This window comes from Macaca thibetana, unplaced genomic scaffold (assembly GCF_024542745.1).
Source record: "Macaca thibetana thibetana isolate TM-01 unplaced genomic scaffold, ASM2454274v1 unplaced_scaffolds6, whole genome shotgun sequence".
In the NCBI taxonomy this organism is placed as follows: Eukaryota; Metazoa; Chordata; class Mammalia; order Primates; family Cercopithecidae; genus Macaca; species Macaca thibetana.
Genome location: NW_026088795.1, coordinates 49,650 through 64,261, shown reverse-complemented (window position 1 = coordinate 64,261; position 14,612 = coordinate 49,650). Strand labels below are relative to the sequence as shown.

Here is a 14,612-nt window from a genome sequence, read left to right as displayed (position 1 = left end):
GCATGTTCTCACTCATAAGCAGGAGCTGAGAGCAGATCTCATGGAGGCCAAGAGTAGGTGGTCAACAGGGCCCAGCAGAGCCCACTCATAAGCAGGATGGGCAGAGGCTGGCAACGGGCACAAACACACAGCCTAATGGGAGCACAAGACCTACTATTGGTAAATCAGCAGGGGGATGGCAGTGGGTCATCTACTGTGTATTATCAAAACAGCTAGGAGAGAATAACGTGAGCATTACCAGCACAAGGAAAAGAAAATATTTCAAGTGAAAGACATCCCAAGTACCCAGATTTGATTAATATAGGGATGAATCAAGATATCACATGCACTCAGAAAATACGTACATATATTATGTATCAACAAAAACCAATGACAGAACCATTTGTGAAGCACGTGCAGGAGAAGAATGGGAAGCCTGACGTGGTGTGGCTGTGTGTCCCCACCCAAATCTCATGCTGAACTGTAACCCTGTGTTGGAGGTGGGCCCTGGTGGGAGGTGATTGACTTATGGGGGTGGTTTCTAATGGTTGAGCACAATCCCCCAAGTGTTGTCCTCATGATAGTTCTCCTGAGATCTGGTTGTTTGGAGGTGCATGGCACCTTCCCCTTCACTCTCTCTCCCCTTCCAGCCATGTGAAGGCATGCCTGCCTCCCCTTCACCTTCCACCATGATTGTAAGTTTCCCCAGATGTAGAAGCCTATACAGCCCACAGAACTGTATGCCGATTAAACCTTTTTTCCTTATTACCCAGCCTCAGGTAGTTCTTTATAGCAGTGGAAGAACAGTACAGTCCTCAGGACCAGCAATGTTTTCCTTCTACCCAGCGGCCAACAAGGGTCCCACACCCTAGCTGGTTTTCCGATGCCTTTGAAAGAATGCTGAGGCTGTTTTGGGGATGCTAACTTTCCCCATCTCTGGCAAACCAGATGGGGCATCCTATTTGCCTCTTACCTTTCTCAGAGAAACCCCACCTCTGAAACAGCCTCCGCCAGGGGCCTCCTTCAGCAGCAGCAAAGCTGAGTATTCCTTGCACTTCCCTTCTTCTGAACAAGTAAACATCTTAAGCTTGTTTTTCCATCTTTCCAGCTCATTGAAAAAAAAATATCTTGTGCTTTCTATTTTCCTCACACACACACACATAAGAGAGAAGAGGCATGAGGGCAGGGGCTCTTGTTTTCCCGGATCTGAGCCTGGCCCTCAAACACTAGTCGAATTCATACTAACACGATATCCAGAGGCAGAAATGCAAATATCCCCACCACTTCAAATACCCTAAGGATCTAACAGGCCGAGTGGCCCATGTAACTATGGTTTGTGCTGGGCCATTCAACTGGTGTCCAAATCCCTGTCCAAGCGGGCTCTTTAATTTCGGGACTTTTCAGACAGCTGTTTTGTTGTTGTTGTTGTTCTGTTTTGTTTTTATTAAAGGGATCTATTACAGTTACAATCAAGAATATCCCAGGCCGAGTGTGGTGGCTCATGCCTGTAATCCCAGCACATTGGGAGGCCAAGGTGAGCAAATCACCTGAGGTGAGGAGTTCAAGACCAGCCTGGTCAACATGTTGAAACCCCGTCTCTACTAATACAAAAATGAACAAGCCATGGTGGCAGGCACTTATAATCCCAGCTACTCAGGAGGCTGAGGCAGGAGAATGGTGTGAACCAGGAGGTGAGGCTGCAGTGAGCCAAGATCGTGCCACTGCATTCCAGCCTGGGCAACACAGCAAGACTGTCTCAAAAAAATAAAAGTAAACCAACACGCCCACTTAGTTCTTCACCAATGTCAGATACATCAGTTAAAAGAAAAATAATATGAAAGCATGATTTTAAATTTCAGTGTTCAATTTAACCATATCTTTTAAGAAGATATGAAGACAGAATTTCCCCAAGGATCAGTGGAGAAAAAAGCAGTTAAGAAAATTTTAAAACCTCAGGAGAAAAACAAGTATGGGGTAAGACCTCGAGGCAAAACTTTTTCTTTGCACTTTGATTTCAAAAGAACAGAGATGCCCAAAATATGAACTCTCTCATCTGCATTTTATATTCCTCTATGTCCTTTGAAAGGCTGGAGATGGGATCCCAGGTTCCAAAGTGCCTGGCCATGGCTCACATCAGGCGGCATCTTTCACAGCCTTTTACCCCCCTGACTGTGTCTAGAGAGCTCTGTGGCCCAATTTACACAAAAAGGTCCTAATTTACACACGTTCATCACTTTGAACAAAGTCTCAAGAAATGAGACAAATATTGACACTCCACAGAAGCAAGTATTCTCTTCCGAAAAGTCAAGTGTCAGGTTCCCATGAGCCAGAAAACTTGGTTACAGAAAGCACTGGCTGATTACTGGTTTAGTGTTAAATGCGTTTAAAATGTTAAGTGATCCAGCGCCCCTCCCAGTGGGTGGGCGCGTTGAGCTGGCTGCAGTAGTGATGCACACTGACCACGTTCTTTCCTTTGGTTTTGCTTCAAGCAGCGCACCCCACACTCAGGAAGAAACCATAGGATGGCATCGAGGTCTAGGACAGTTCTAAGGAGAGCTGCAGGCCAACTGTCTGGTCCGCAAATAGTCTCTCATTTCAGAGGAAATCACTGAACAGAGTTCATAACACGTGAATTTCAAAAATTTGTATTTCTAATTTCATCCCATTAGAACTTTTGAAGAACAGATGTGCACCTGCTCCAAGTCAATGAGAGGACAGTCCCTCACAGGTCCTCGGCCTCCGCCTCCCACCTAGAAAACGTCAGCTCAAGCCGATCACAGCACAGTGTGATTTTCTGTAAATAATGTGCACGCCTGCATCTGAGCTGAGGTGTGAATGTCTGGAATGTGCCTGCCAGGCCCAGGAGAAACTGCAGCAGCTGTGGGGACACAAGCCTCTAAGGATCCGATTTGGAGGGAACTCAAGGCAACTAAAACTAGTTCCACTGATTTTTCTTGGCAAGGCTTGACCAGGCAAACTGTTGTCACTGTTGCTAATTCATGGTAATTTGGATGGGGACTTAACAGTAAGTAATTAGAGCAATTACTGAATTTGCTACTCAATTACAATGGCACAGATTCCTGAGAATGGAAGAACTGTTGCCCAGGAATAGAGCTCAACAGGTCCTCCCCACGCCCCAGAAAACATGGCATTTCCACCCACCCCTGCTTTGGTCCCCTGGCCACCACCCTCCTGATCTCGGACATCTGATGGCATCACTCCCCACAGCTGGAAACACCTGACCTTTTGTCACCCTCCCATCTGCCCTGCCTACCTCCAGCCCAGCACACTCAGGGATGCCCACATACAGGACCAGGAAACCAGGGTTACCCTAAACCAGTGCCTGCATTCAAAGTCCTCCACAGCAGGACAATCACCAACGGCCAATACTCCCAGAACCTTCCACCTCAAAACGGGAGCACATTTGGATTCAAGTTGACAACACTGCATTCTCTTTGCCATGTACACACGGAGGCATGTCAGGTTCCACCTAAAGCTATCATCAGGTTCCACGCTGGCCAGGAGCCCAAGCCTAGTCACTCTGCATGATCTCAATTCACCACCCACAGAGAAGCCTGCAGTTTTCTTCTGGTGCACGGTGTGGATGGTGGATGCATTTCCCCTGAAGACTCAGAGATGGGAGTCTGGCCAAGGAGGCCAGTGAGCAAGGCCCGGACGTGCCCCTCTGCTGTCTACACACAGTACCCAAGTCTAGCAGTGCTGACTCTGTGGTGGGATCCATCTGGGCCTGCAGAGGACCCGGGGCACAGGAACCGTGCAGCCTGGCTGCCGCCAGAGGCCTAAGGCATCCCCACAAGCTCTCCAGCCAAGGTGTCCTCACCACAGGCAGAACCATGCAAGAGAACTGCCTGCTGAACTGGAAACGTCCCAATCTGCTCAGTCAACACTGAAAGACAACAGCCACCTACAGCTGCTGAGCCCCAAAACGTGGTCACTGGGCCTGAAGGGCTGAATCTGGAATTTAATCTGTGAAGTTCTTTTCAAATGTGTTTGGCTATGTAATCAAATCTTTATTCTAATTAAATTTAAAGGAGCCTCTGGCTATGGGCTCCCTTGTTGGGCATCACAGCTCCAGGGAGTAAGAATGGGAAGGAGAGGCCCAGAGCCTCTCCACATTCTCCACGCTAATTCAACACATCATCATAAGGAAAGGCACTCCAGCAGGAGAGGTGTGCATGGGAAGAACTGGGTTGGCCCCGACACAAGTATGATCCCCATGGCATCACAGCTGCCTCAGCCAACAGGCAAAAGACAATGATGCCCACCTGGACAGGCCACGGGATGTGATGACGCACCCCAAGCCCTAGTCCCACAGCAGCCAGAGACCACCTGCTGCTCATCCCAGGTAAAACAGGCAGAGCTGCCCGAGCCCTCAAAAAGTGGAAGAATTAAGGCAATTCCCGTGATTCCTACGACACACATGACACTCCTCACAGACAGACACAGACTTCGCTGTGAAAGTGCAGAGGACGGTGCAGTCCCTAGGTGGGCTGCTTCTTCCAATGATCGGGGAAGAAACCAGATCCGTTTCCTTGTAGGAGAATCATTTGTACCATGATTAGACAGAAGACAGAAGGTGGCTGATGTTATCAAATCACCAAGCACCACACGGCTGCTTCTTCAAGGAGGACCTGGAAACTTGCATCCACCCGTGTAGAGGCCGCAGTGTTTACAATGGAGACACGGGTGACTGAGGTCTGGCTTCCTCAGGGAAGCTAAATTTGAACTTTCACCACTGAGGAATCGGTCATTTACAGTCACTCACCCTCAATGCAGAAGAGGGCTCAAGACACTGCACCAGACTTCAACACTCAGGGTTAGGGTCTGGGTCAAATGCACAAGTTTTACAAAATGTATTTACTTGGGATGCCAGAAGAGATGTAGCTTCACAAACCCCCCCAACCCAAGGGATTGCTTAGCCCCTTCACCAGTGGATCTCACCAACGGATGACACATCCACACCTCGTCCATGGCAGCACAGAAAACCACTTGGAAGACGGCCACTCCCACCAAGCTTCCTGGCTTTGGTGTTTAAAATCTACATCTCATACATGAGATTACACTCCTCCAAACAACAGACATTGCAACTGTCATTTCACCCAAAAGGGCTTTAGGAAATGACACGTGGCCCAGGCGCCAGAGGTCGCCGGCCGCCTTACTCTAGCCTAATTCCTTTGTGCCTGTATGGAGGCTTCACAGATACAGCCCAGTCACATTAATGACCGTATGAGAAGCTCAGGGCATAGACGAACTCAGTGCTGAATTTTTCCACGTTTATCACTCTTTTGTTTTATCCAGAAGACAGCTGAGAAAAGCTGGGGCAGATCATCTCCTCGAGTGTAATGACTCCAGCCACTTCTCTTCACCCCAGGTCACCCCTGTCACACACTTTTAAGAAACCAAAGCAATTCTGTTCTCTTCACTCTGGGTTCCAAGTACCAAATTCCTCCGTTTTATCAATTAGATTATCAAGCAGCCATTTGTAATCTGGAATGCAATCTGATACAAAATTTAAAATTAATTTAGGTTGCCGTAATAGCTCCTATTTACGTTATAGACAAGGCATGAATGAAAACTAATCTGTTTGTTCATAGGACCAATTTTGTAAACAAACCAATTACTCAAGCAATGATTGTCTTCAGTCAGATGCAAATTTGCTCATAAAAGATTTTCCAGTAGGAATTTTTAAATCCATGGTCTGTATTTCCTGAGCGTGTCTCTGTACCTCCCTGAGTGCACAGCAGGACTTCCCAGGGCATCCCATCAGCAGGCCCACTGAACAGAGTAAGCCCGCAGCCCCCAGCCCAGGAATCAAGTCCGAGCCCCAGCAGCCCCTCATCCAGCCGGGGCTTCCTCACCCAGCACAGCACCCAGAGGTTTTCCAGGTTTAATGCCACATGTGCGTGGAAAATAGAGTGCTGGAAGGAGCACAGTGGACATTCTACAAATGCAAATTCCCTCCTGGAACAGCCCAGCAACCCTCTGTACCTTCCTCAAAGTACCCACACCAGGCAGGCGTAGAGAGTCTAATGGGGTGCCTAGGAATCAGCATTTAACATGATTCTGATGAATAAAAAAGTTTGAGAGGCCGGTCAGCTAGAGGCTGCCGTGGCCTCCACTCATTTGCAGGCTCTGAAGAGACACAGATTCAGGTAACAGGCCAGACAGGACAAGGATGGGGGTGGAGGGCAAATTCCATGGACCACCAACCACCCCACCATCCCCACTGAGACTCTGATTTAAGGAGAGGCAAAGCCAGGGAGAAAAGATGCCCGCACCACGTGAGGGACTGAGATTTCACCTAAAGCGCGCAGTATGTGGCTGAGGGTGAAGGTTGGACAAGCCAGGAGCACAGAACGGGGTTCACAGGCCCAGAGGCGCCCCCCACACACAGACCCCGCGCAGATCTCCCAAGCACTGCCTGTGTCTCCTGCCTGGTTTATTTCCTGCCCCCCTTCTACTGTGTTGGTTTCTCAGCCGTCCCCTGAAATGCACGACTTCCACCCCCCACCACCACACACCCCTCTCTACAAACTTGGTGGACTGAAAACAGCAGGGGTGGGTTAAGAGCTGGGCTCTGGGGCCAATGTCCTGCCTGAGACATTAGTTCCACCCCACCCAGTTGTGATGTGAGCCCCGGAGATTTCTCAAATGGAGATGGGAAGGTAACTGAACCCACTTCCCAGGGCGGCTGTGGAGACTGAGATCACATATAGCCACACCTCAGCGTCCAGCACACGTGCGACCCTAGCCGTGTTGCTCCTGATGGGACTCCCTCTATGCCCCCTCTGCTACCAGAGCCAACTCCCAGCAGTAGCTGTGGAGGGTGCGTCCTCTATTCCCACTCCACTCACCTCCCATCGCTCCACGCAGTGACCTGTCACGCAGCGGCCACCAGCAAACCTGGCCCCACTGGAAAACCGACCCCCACCCCCCCCCACTTTGGGGCGTCTTCCACTTGCAGTTCCGAAGCAGGCCGAGAAACCGCCCTCAAGGGCGCTCACCTGTTCCTTATTGCACGTAATGACCTGCCACGCAGGACCACCAGCAAACCTAGCTCCACCATCCAGGCTCCAGTGGATAACCGAACCCCTACCCCCCACCTTGGGGTGTCTTCCACTTGCGGTTCTGAAGGGAGCCGAGAATCCTCCCTCAAGGGCAGTCACCTATTCCTTATTGCACGTAATGACCTGCCACCCAGGGCCACCAGCAATCCTGGCTCCACCATCCAGGTTCTGTTGGGTAACTGCCCCCCTCCCCCACTTCTTCCTGCGGTGTCTGGGAGGCTCAGAAACTGCCCTCCAAGGGCACTCATCTGTTCCTTATTGCACTAATACCTCATTTACAGAAATCCACTTTGACTTCCAGCACTGCAGGTGTGACAATTTAGGAATCCTGCTTGCTTGCAAGCTCCAAGAGCTTGAGGTCACGTCCACCCCACCAGCATCCCAGAGACCCAGCACTGTCCCACTGTGTTTAAAATTCCAAAATACTCCTTCAAAATGCTGTTGGCATTTGGTTTGTGCATAAAATGCTAAAAACCTTCAAGTGAAATATCTTCAACGGTTTGATTCAATCCTAATATGTGAGTTACACATCTGTCAAGTTGTAAAGCCTCGTGCATTTATAACATTTTACATATGGTCAAATGGTTCATTAATATAAATTATGAGAATCTCTAAGAAACAGGTTTTTTTTCTGGCATTAGATGACCAAAGGAAAACTGGGTTCTGGCTGGCTTGCGGGCCTGTAGGGGCAGATATATCTGTTGACACAACCAAGCTCCTTCCCAATGATGTGGCCTCATCCCAGGCCCCTCACCCACATCCCTGCAGGCCCCTGGAGGAGCAAGCTGACCTGCCCACATTTCTCAAATGCACAGCTGTTGCTCACGCTGCAGATGGAGCTCAAGGCACGAGCAGGCCACCACCCTAAAAATACCACGCAGCGTCCACGCCAGGTGACGGTGGTTTTCACTCCATCCCAAAGCCCCATGTATGAGTTTACAGCCATGACTACTAAATGGATTTTTAAAACCTCAACATACTTTGTTTGCTTTTATGCAACAAAGTTAAAAGACTATCACTCAGATATAGGCTCTGAAACTGTGGAATAATTATTTGGGAACAGAGCCTCTGCCACATCAGGATAAGTACTTGGACAACACCCCGTGACCTCGGTCCACACAAACCCATCCAGACCAGAGGCCTCCCGCACTGCTCTGGAATTTCTGTAAAGGAGGTATTAGTGCAGAAGGAACAGATGGGTGCCCTTGGAGGGCAGTTTCTGAGCCTCCCAGCCACACGGCCACATTCAGGCTGAAGCCGCCCCACCTCCAGAAACACTGTCCCTCGCCGAGGTGTGCCTGGCTTCTCCCTTTTTCCAGAACTCAACAAAATCTGAAAGGACAGGTCTGTGTAGAAAAACACAAACTACTTGCGATTCCTCTTCCCAGTTCAGGCTGCAGGAAGCTCATTTCAGCCCTCACCGTGTTCTGACTGTGGCTTGGTTGCCATAATAAAGTCAGAATTCTAGTCCCTGTCTCCTGGGCGGTGTGGCAGGCATACGTACCTTCAGTCACATGAGGAAAGGCGTGGTGAGCCCCCTTCCTTCAGTAAAACTGCACAGTTCCCCGAACCCTGATGTCATCCCCCTCACGCCACTGTGAACACCTGGACAGAGCACATTTCAATGCGTGCACCTTTGTGGGCTAGTTTTCTATTTCTCCACTAAATCACCCCAAATTTAGCGCCCTAAACACTGACTTATTTTCTCACATTTCTGGAAGCTGGAGTCCAAAACAGGTCCCACCAGCTAACGTCGAGGTGTCGACAGGGCTGGCTCTGGGGGAGCGACTGTCTCTTTGCCTCCCACAGCCTCTAGAGTCTTCCTCATCCCCTTGTCCATAGGGCACCCACTGTCTTCAGGACCCACAGGGGCCCTGGTGGCCCCTCAACAGGAAGACGCAGAAATGTCAGGAACCCGGGCTCCAGTGCTAGGGCCAAGCCTCCCCCACCCTCCCAGCTCCTCACGCACTCCCATGCGAGCTAATATAGATTCCACTTTAGTGTCACCAGTGTAAGTGCCCAGCTGTGAACTGGTTAACCTTGCCCACACAGACCCCAGGAATAAACTCACAGGCCATGGACCACTCCACAAGCAATGAGTGACCACCTGCTTGGGGACCGCCATGGCCCAGCAGAGCCCTCTGGTGCCTCCCCATGGGCTCAGGGACCGGCGGCCAGTGTCTGCAGCACCAGAGGGCCCTGGATAAAAAAGACAGCTCCCATGTCGGGAGGCATGCGCCCAGCAGTTGGGTTCCCGGTACTTTAAGTAGCCCAGGTGGACAAGCCGTGCCGCGTGCAACTCCATCACCAGAATAACGACTGCACGTGGTGAGTGCACGGGTGGCCACCCCTCAGTCCAGCTGGCCATGCTAAGCACATCACCGCCGTGATGCCCAATCAGACTCAGCTGCTGGCACAGTCCAGGCATCGGCCCCCCAAGAACATTCTGGATCACAATTCACAGTAGTGATTGCGATCAGGGCCACACGTGGCTGAATGTATTTACAAGAGGACGCCATACCAATCTGGCTGGACTCAGAGCATTTCCCACTGTATATTCTTACAACACCATTTTATTTGCACTTTATTAAATTTTTGTGGTTTTTTCTGCCTATCTACTTTATGGGAGAGTTTCTTGTTCTTATGACTGCAGTGATACTTCAAGCTACAACTCTGAATGTGTAAAATTAGTTTGGAAGGCGCCTTATCGTTAAACATTTCACAAGCAAGCAGTCAGGGGCACCTAACCCGAGGCCTGTTTTCTTCTCTGAGCCAAACCTACATTGGACTCACAGAAAATGGCAAACGGAGAGCGGCTGGATCTCCAGTGCCCATTCCTAGGGGGCCTCCTGGGGAGCAGATATGGAAGGAGAAGCCCTGGGCAATGGCACATCGTCATACTAAAGAAAAGTGCATTTGGGTAAACGTAAGCACCAGACTTAAGAGATTAAGCAAACCATGAAAAGAAACCACTAACCACACAGCTTCTTCTCCAAAACAGAACTAAACTCCCTTTAGTTTCAATTGGAAAAGCACAAGTGATGATCAGGATACAAAAAAAATGACAAAGTATGTGAACACAGGAGAATGAACAAGGGCCACTGTCTCTTCCTGTGTCAGTGGGAGCCTCACATCTAAGCTGGATTTAGAAGGTTGTTACTTTGGGCTGAAAGTTATCTCCAACCCTAGTTAGTAAGCAAGTGGAGCAGAACGCTTCAATTATTTCAAAGTTTAGCAGCAAAGCTCTGCAACTCTCAAAACCATTTTAATCGGTGTGAATTTTAAAGTGACTCAATCTGTTGGCTGGAGTATCTAATGCTTAGCCCACGGGGTCATGTTGGAAAATTATTCCAATTGCTTTTGTTTTTCCTACTGAAGATGGATTTGAACGTTCTTGTAGTTTGCAGTTGGCTCGTTCTGATGTTTGGTCCTGAGGAGGCCCAAGTACCTGGAGAAGAAGAATCTGAAACCTCAAGACACTCGAGTGCTGTCTGGGGAGATGGAGACCCCAACCCGAGGTCCACTGACAGACTCAGCACGGGCGCAGGGCCACCCGACGCAAGGGCTACGTATTTGCCACTTACAAAACAACATAAGCACCCACCCTCAGGTGTGCACACACGCTCTGTACACGCTCACCTCTGTCCGTACCAACACCAGCACACACCCCCAGGTGTGCACACACGCTCTGTACACGCTCACGTCTGTCCGTGCCAATACCAACACACAACCCCGAGGTGTACACACACGCTCTGTACACATCTGTCCCAGCCAACACCAGCACACACCCCCAGGGGTACACACACGCTCTGTATACGCTCACGTCTGTCCATGCCAACAACAGCACACACCCCCGAGGTGTGCACACATGCTCTGTACACATCTGTCCCTGCCAATGCCAGCACACACTCTGTATGCGCTCACATCTGTCCCTGCCAATGCCAGCATACACCACCAAGGTGTGCACACACGCTCTGTACACGCTCACATCCCTCCCTGCCAATATGAGCACACACCCCCCCAGGGGAGCACACACACTCTGCACATACTCATGTCTGTCCCTGCAGCCTGAGTCAAATAGTCACAGAGAGGCAGAAGAGGAGGAAGAAGGATGCGATGGGCACTGAGGTCCTGGGCCGGTTCCCCTCCCTACCTCGGGAGAGACCCCTCACGTGATCCTGCCGTCACTCACCCTTCCGCCTCCATCCTCCCACATGGATCAGAGGAGGACGCCCACTGCACAGAGCTGTGATGATCATGAACAGAAGATGGCAGGAGCTCATGCCAAGGTGCTGAGCACGGGGCCTATGGAGTGCTTCTTTCTGCTGTGGCTGACATCAAAAACAAGAGGCTGATACGGCTTCCAGAGAGAAAGTCACTCGCTGAGACACTGAAACGTGTGACCTAGGAGCCTGTGAAGGTCGAAGAACAGGCGTGTTCCATCCACAAAGACAGCCACACTGCAGAGAGAATGGAGGGTGTGTTGCCTCTCAGGACAGCAAGTTCAAGCTGTTTATAATTGGTAGCGTAAAGAGGGACCAGCAGAGGACAGGGCTGTAATTGGAGGTGACAATGTTTTATTTTCATAATTGATATTGGGGACTTGGACCTACAGCACTGTGCCTTGCCCTTTCGCCAGATGGGCCATGCCTCTCTATACTTGAGTCTATTTGACTAAATACCCGATATTGACTAGGAATTATGACGTGTAGGATACCCCTTACCACAGTAACATCGAATTCACGTTCGAAATGCAATTTGCTCAGGGACTGGCTTCTAATTCTGGGTGGGAATGTTAAGCTCAGTCCCGTTCAATTCAATAAGCATTTATCAAGAAACTCCTAGACCAAGAGCTGTGTTAGACACTGGCTATGGGGTGATGGAGATACCAAGATGTGGAATTAGAGCTCGAGAAGCTCAAATGCTTTCATTTCATTCCCTAATGCAATTACCTAGCTTCAACCTGATGGCTGTAATGTCTAAATTCACTTTTTCTTTATTCCAGTTCTACATAACAAAGCATAAATAATCACCGAGAAATGATTCTGTGTTGGACTATTCAATGGACAGAGAAGATCATTCTGACCGGCGTGAGGCACTGTCTCCGTTCCTGGGGAGCCCGTGAGGTGGCTGCAGGGAGCACACGCATGAAGATTCAGAAGCACGAGCGGGCGCAGTCATCTCCCTCCAGCCGCACTTGGTTTTCATGAGGACGCATGCAGGGTAGAGGAAGACACCGAAATGCTGTGGCGCTGAGGGGAGGAGGGGGGGGACGCAGGGCAGAGGGCTGGCCACCACCCCTTGCATCCATGCCCCTATGAACACTGCCAAAATCAGCCCCAATGGGGAGAAGTGAAGTGGGTGAAAGAGGTGGACAGACTTGGCTTCCATGGAATTCACAAATTCCAGTCATTAAAAATACCTTCTGAGTTTTCATCTGGAAAACTTTGCAAATGCATTTAGGGACAAGAGGCAGAAGATGAAGCCAACACACTTGGGCTCAAACCGCTGCCCTTCTCCTTCTCTCTGCATCCAGGACCCGCCCTTAGCCCCTGAGTGCGAGGACCCGGAGCTGCCCAGCTCAAGGATGCAGCCCCTGACCAGAGGAGGGAGGTGCACAGCGGGGCCCCCAGCACGTGGATGGCAGGATCTGTGCTATCTCAGTCCCAGGGCCCCAAGCAGACGGGAAGAAGATGACATGGCTGACAATATCAAAGGGGCTGGACTTCTCTTCAGTGATATGGTTCCTCTTATCCAGGGGGTGAGTGGATGACATTACTCCCAGTAAAGTAGGAACCATACAACCACCCTGGGATTTTGTCCTTAATAACCACAGGGGAGAGGTGATATTATTACCAGTATTGCAAGGGGTGTACACCCCTCCTGTGATATTGTTTCTTATATCCAGGAAAGGAGAAGATGATATTAGTACAAATATCGAAGGGATGGACAGTCCCCATGGGATATTGTTCTAAAGATACAGGTTGAAAGAGGATGAGATTCCATCCAATACAACAAGAGGTATACACCCCACCTGTGATATGAACCGTAAAACCTAGAAGAAGAATGACATTGCTTCCAAAAACACACGGGGTGTACACCCACCCTGTGATATTGTTCCTGTCATCTAAAGGAAGAGATGATGATGCTACTCCCGCTACTGGAGAAGGTACACAACCCCCTGTGCTACTGTTCCTCATAACTTGCGGGGGAGAGCATGATATTACTTGCAATATGACAGTGGATTGAAACGCAGTCTGTGATATTGCTCCTAATTTCCAGTAGATAAAGTAGATGTTCCAGCCAAGAGAATAGTGGGTGTACAGCCGCCCTGTGATATGTCTCGGAATAATCAGGCAAACACAGGATGACATTATCCCAAATCTCCCAAAAAGTGTACACCCATTGTGTGATATGGTTCCTAATATCCAGAGGTGCAGATTGTGGTATTTGTTCTCCGATCACAGGCTGTGTACACACAACCTGTGAAATTGTTCCTAATATCCTGAACAAAAGAGACTGCTAATAATGGACACACATTGCGGCAGGGAGTAATTGGCTATTAAGATCCCATCGCAGGGGAGTGAGGCACCCCCCTGATGGGGGAGTGATAGCAACCCCCTCTCCCCACTGGCGATTACGATCTAAATCACACAGCAGCTCAGGACACCAGCCCTGCCCCAACCTTGACCCTGACAGTGGGTGTCATGGGACTATGTCAGGGTGGGTGGCAGCTCAGCTCTAAGGTATCCCTGCTGCCAAAGACCAACAGTTCCTGCTTGTTTGAATCTGGCCACAGGGTCTCTGTTGGTGAGACAGATGACCATGAGGCAGACACCCTGAAATCTAGCACGACAGAGCTCAACGCCCCCATGAGAGGCACCATAGCACGCAGACTTTGCAGACATACTAGCGAAGGCCACAGCAGGCCCTGAGTGAGGAACAATCTGACCAAGATCCTGGGGTCCTGCCACACAGCCCTTAAACCAGGGACTGGAAACTGTTTCCCTAAAGAGCCAGGGAGTCAGTATTTTCAGCTTTGCCAACTGATCTTTGCCTCAAGGATGCAACTCTGCCATGGCTGCACGACAGCAGCCTTCTGCAGGTGGCCTGTGAAGAGATGGGCATGACTGCACCCCCATCAAACTTTACTTATGGACATGGAAATTTCTCAGTGTCATGAAGTGTTATTTTTTTATTTGTTCAACCATTTGGAAATGTAAAATCCATTCTTGATTCATGGGCCACAAGAACAGGCAGGGTACGGGCTGCCCCTTGCCGACCTCTGGAATGAGCTTAGAGAAGGAAAGGACAGGCTGGGCCAGCGCAGCCTCTCACAGGGGATTTGCTGCAGGAGGGTCCTTCGTAGCAACCACTTCTCATCCTTCATCTTGGCTTCAAGTGCAGTTCAGGTGGAGAAAGAGAACAGAACCGGCCTCAGCAACAAGAAGGAAGGAGATGCAGGGTCAAGCAGCCGTGTGGATCGGTCACACTCAACATTCACACCAAGCGGAGCACAGGCAGGACCAGCCCGGGGGTGCCGAA

General features: G+C 50.0%; 1 long non-coding RNA gene across 1 annotated transcript; it reads right to left on the bottom strand.

The window, feature by feature from the left end:
- Window positions 1-233: 233 nt before the first annotated feature.
- On the bottom strand, window positions 234-9,776 carry LOC126947245 (uncharacterized). The gene is made up of 2 exons (XR_007722978.1): window positions 8,572-9,776; window positions 234-5,499 (listed from the first exon to the last, which is right to left on the bottom strand). It is a non-coding gene; the product is annotated as an uncharacterized LOC126947245 (long non-coding RNA).
- Window positions 9,777-14,612: the final 4,836 nt, after the last annotated feature.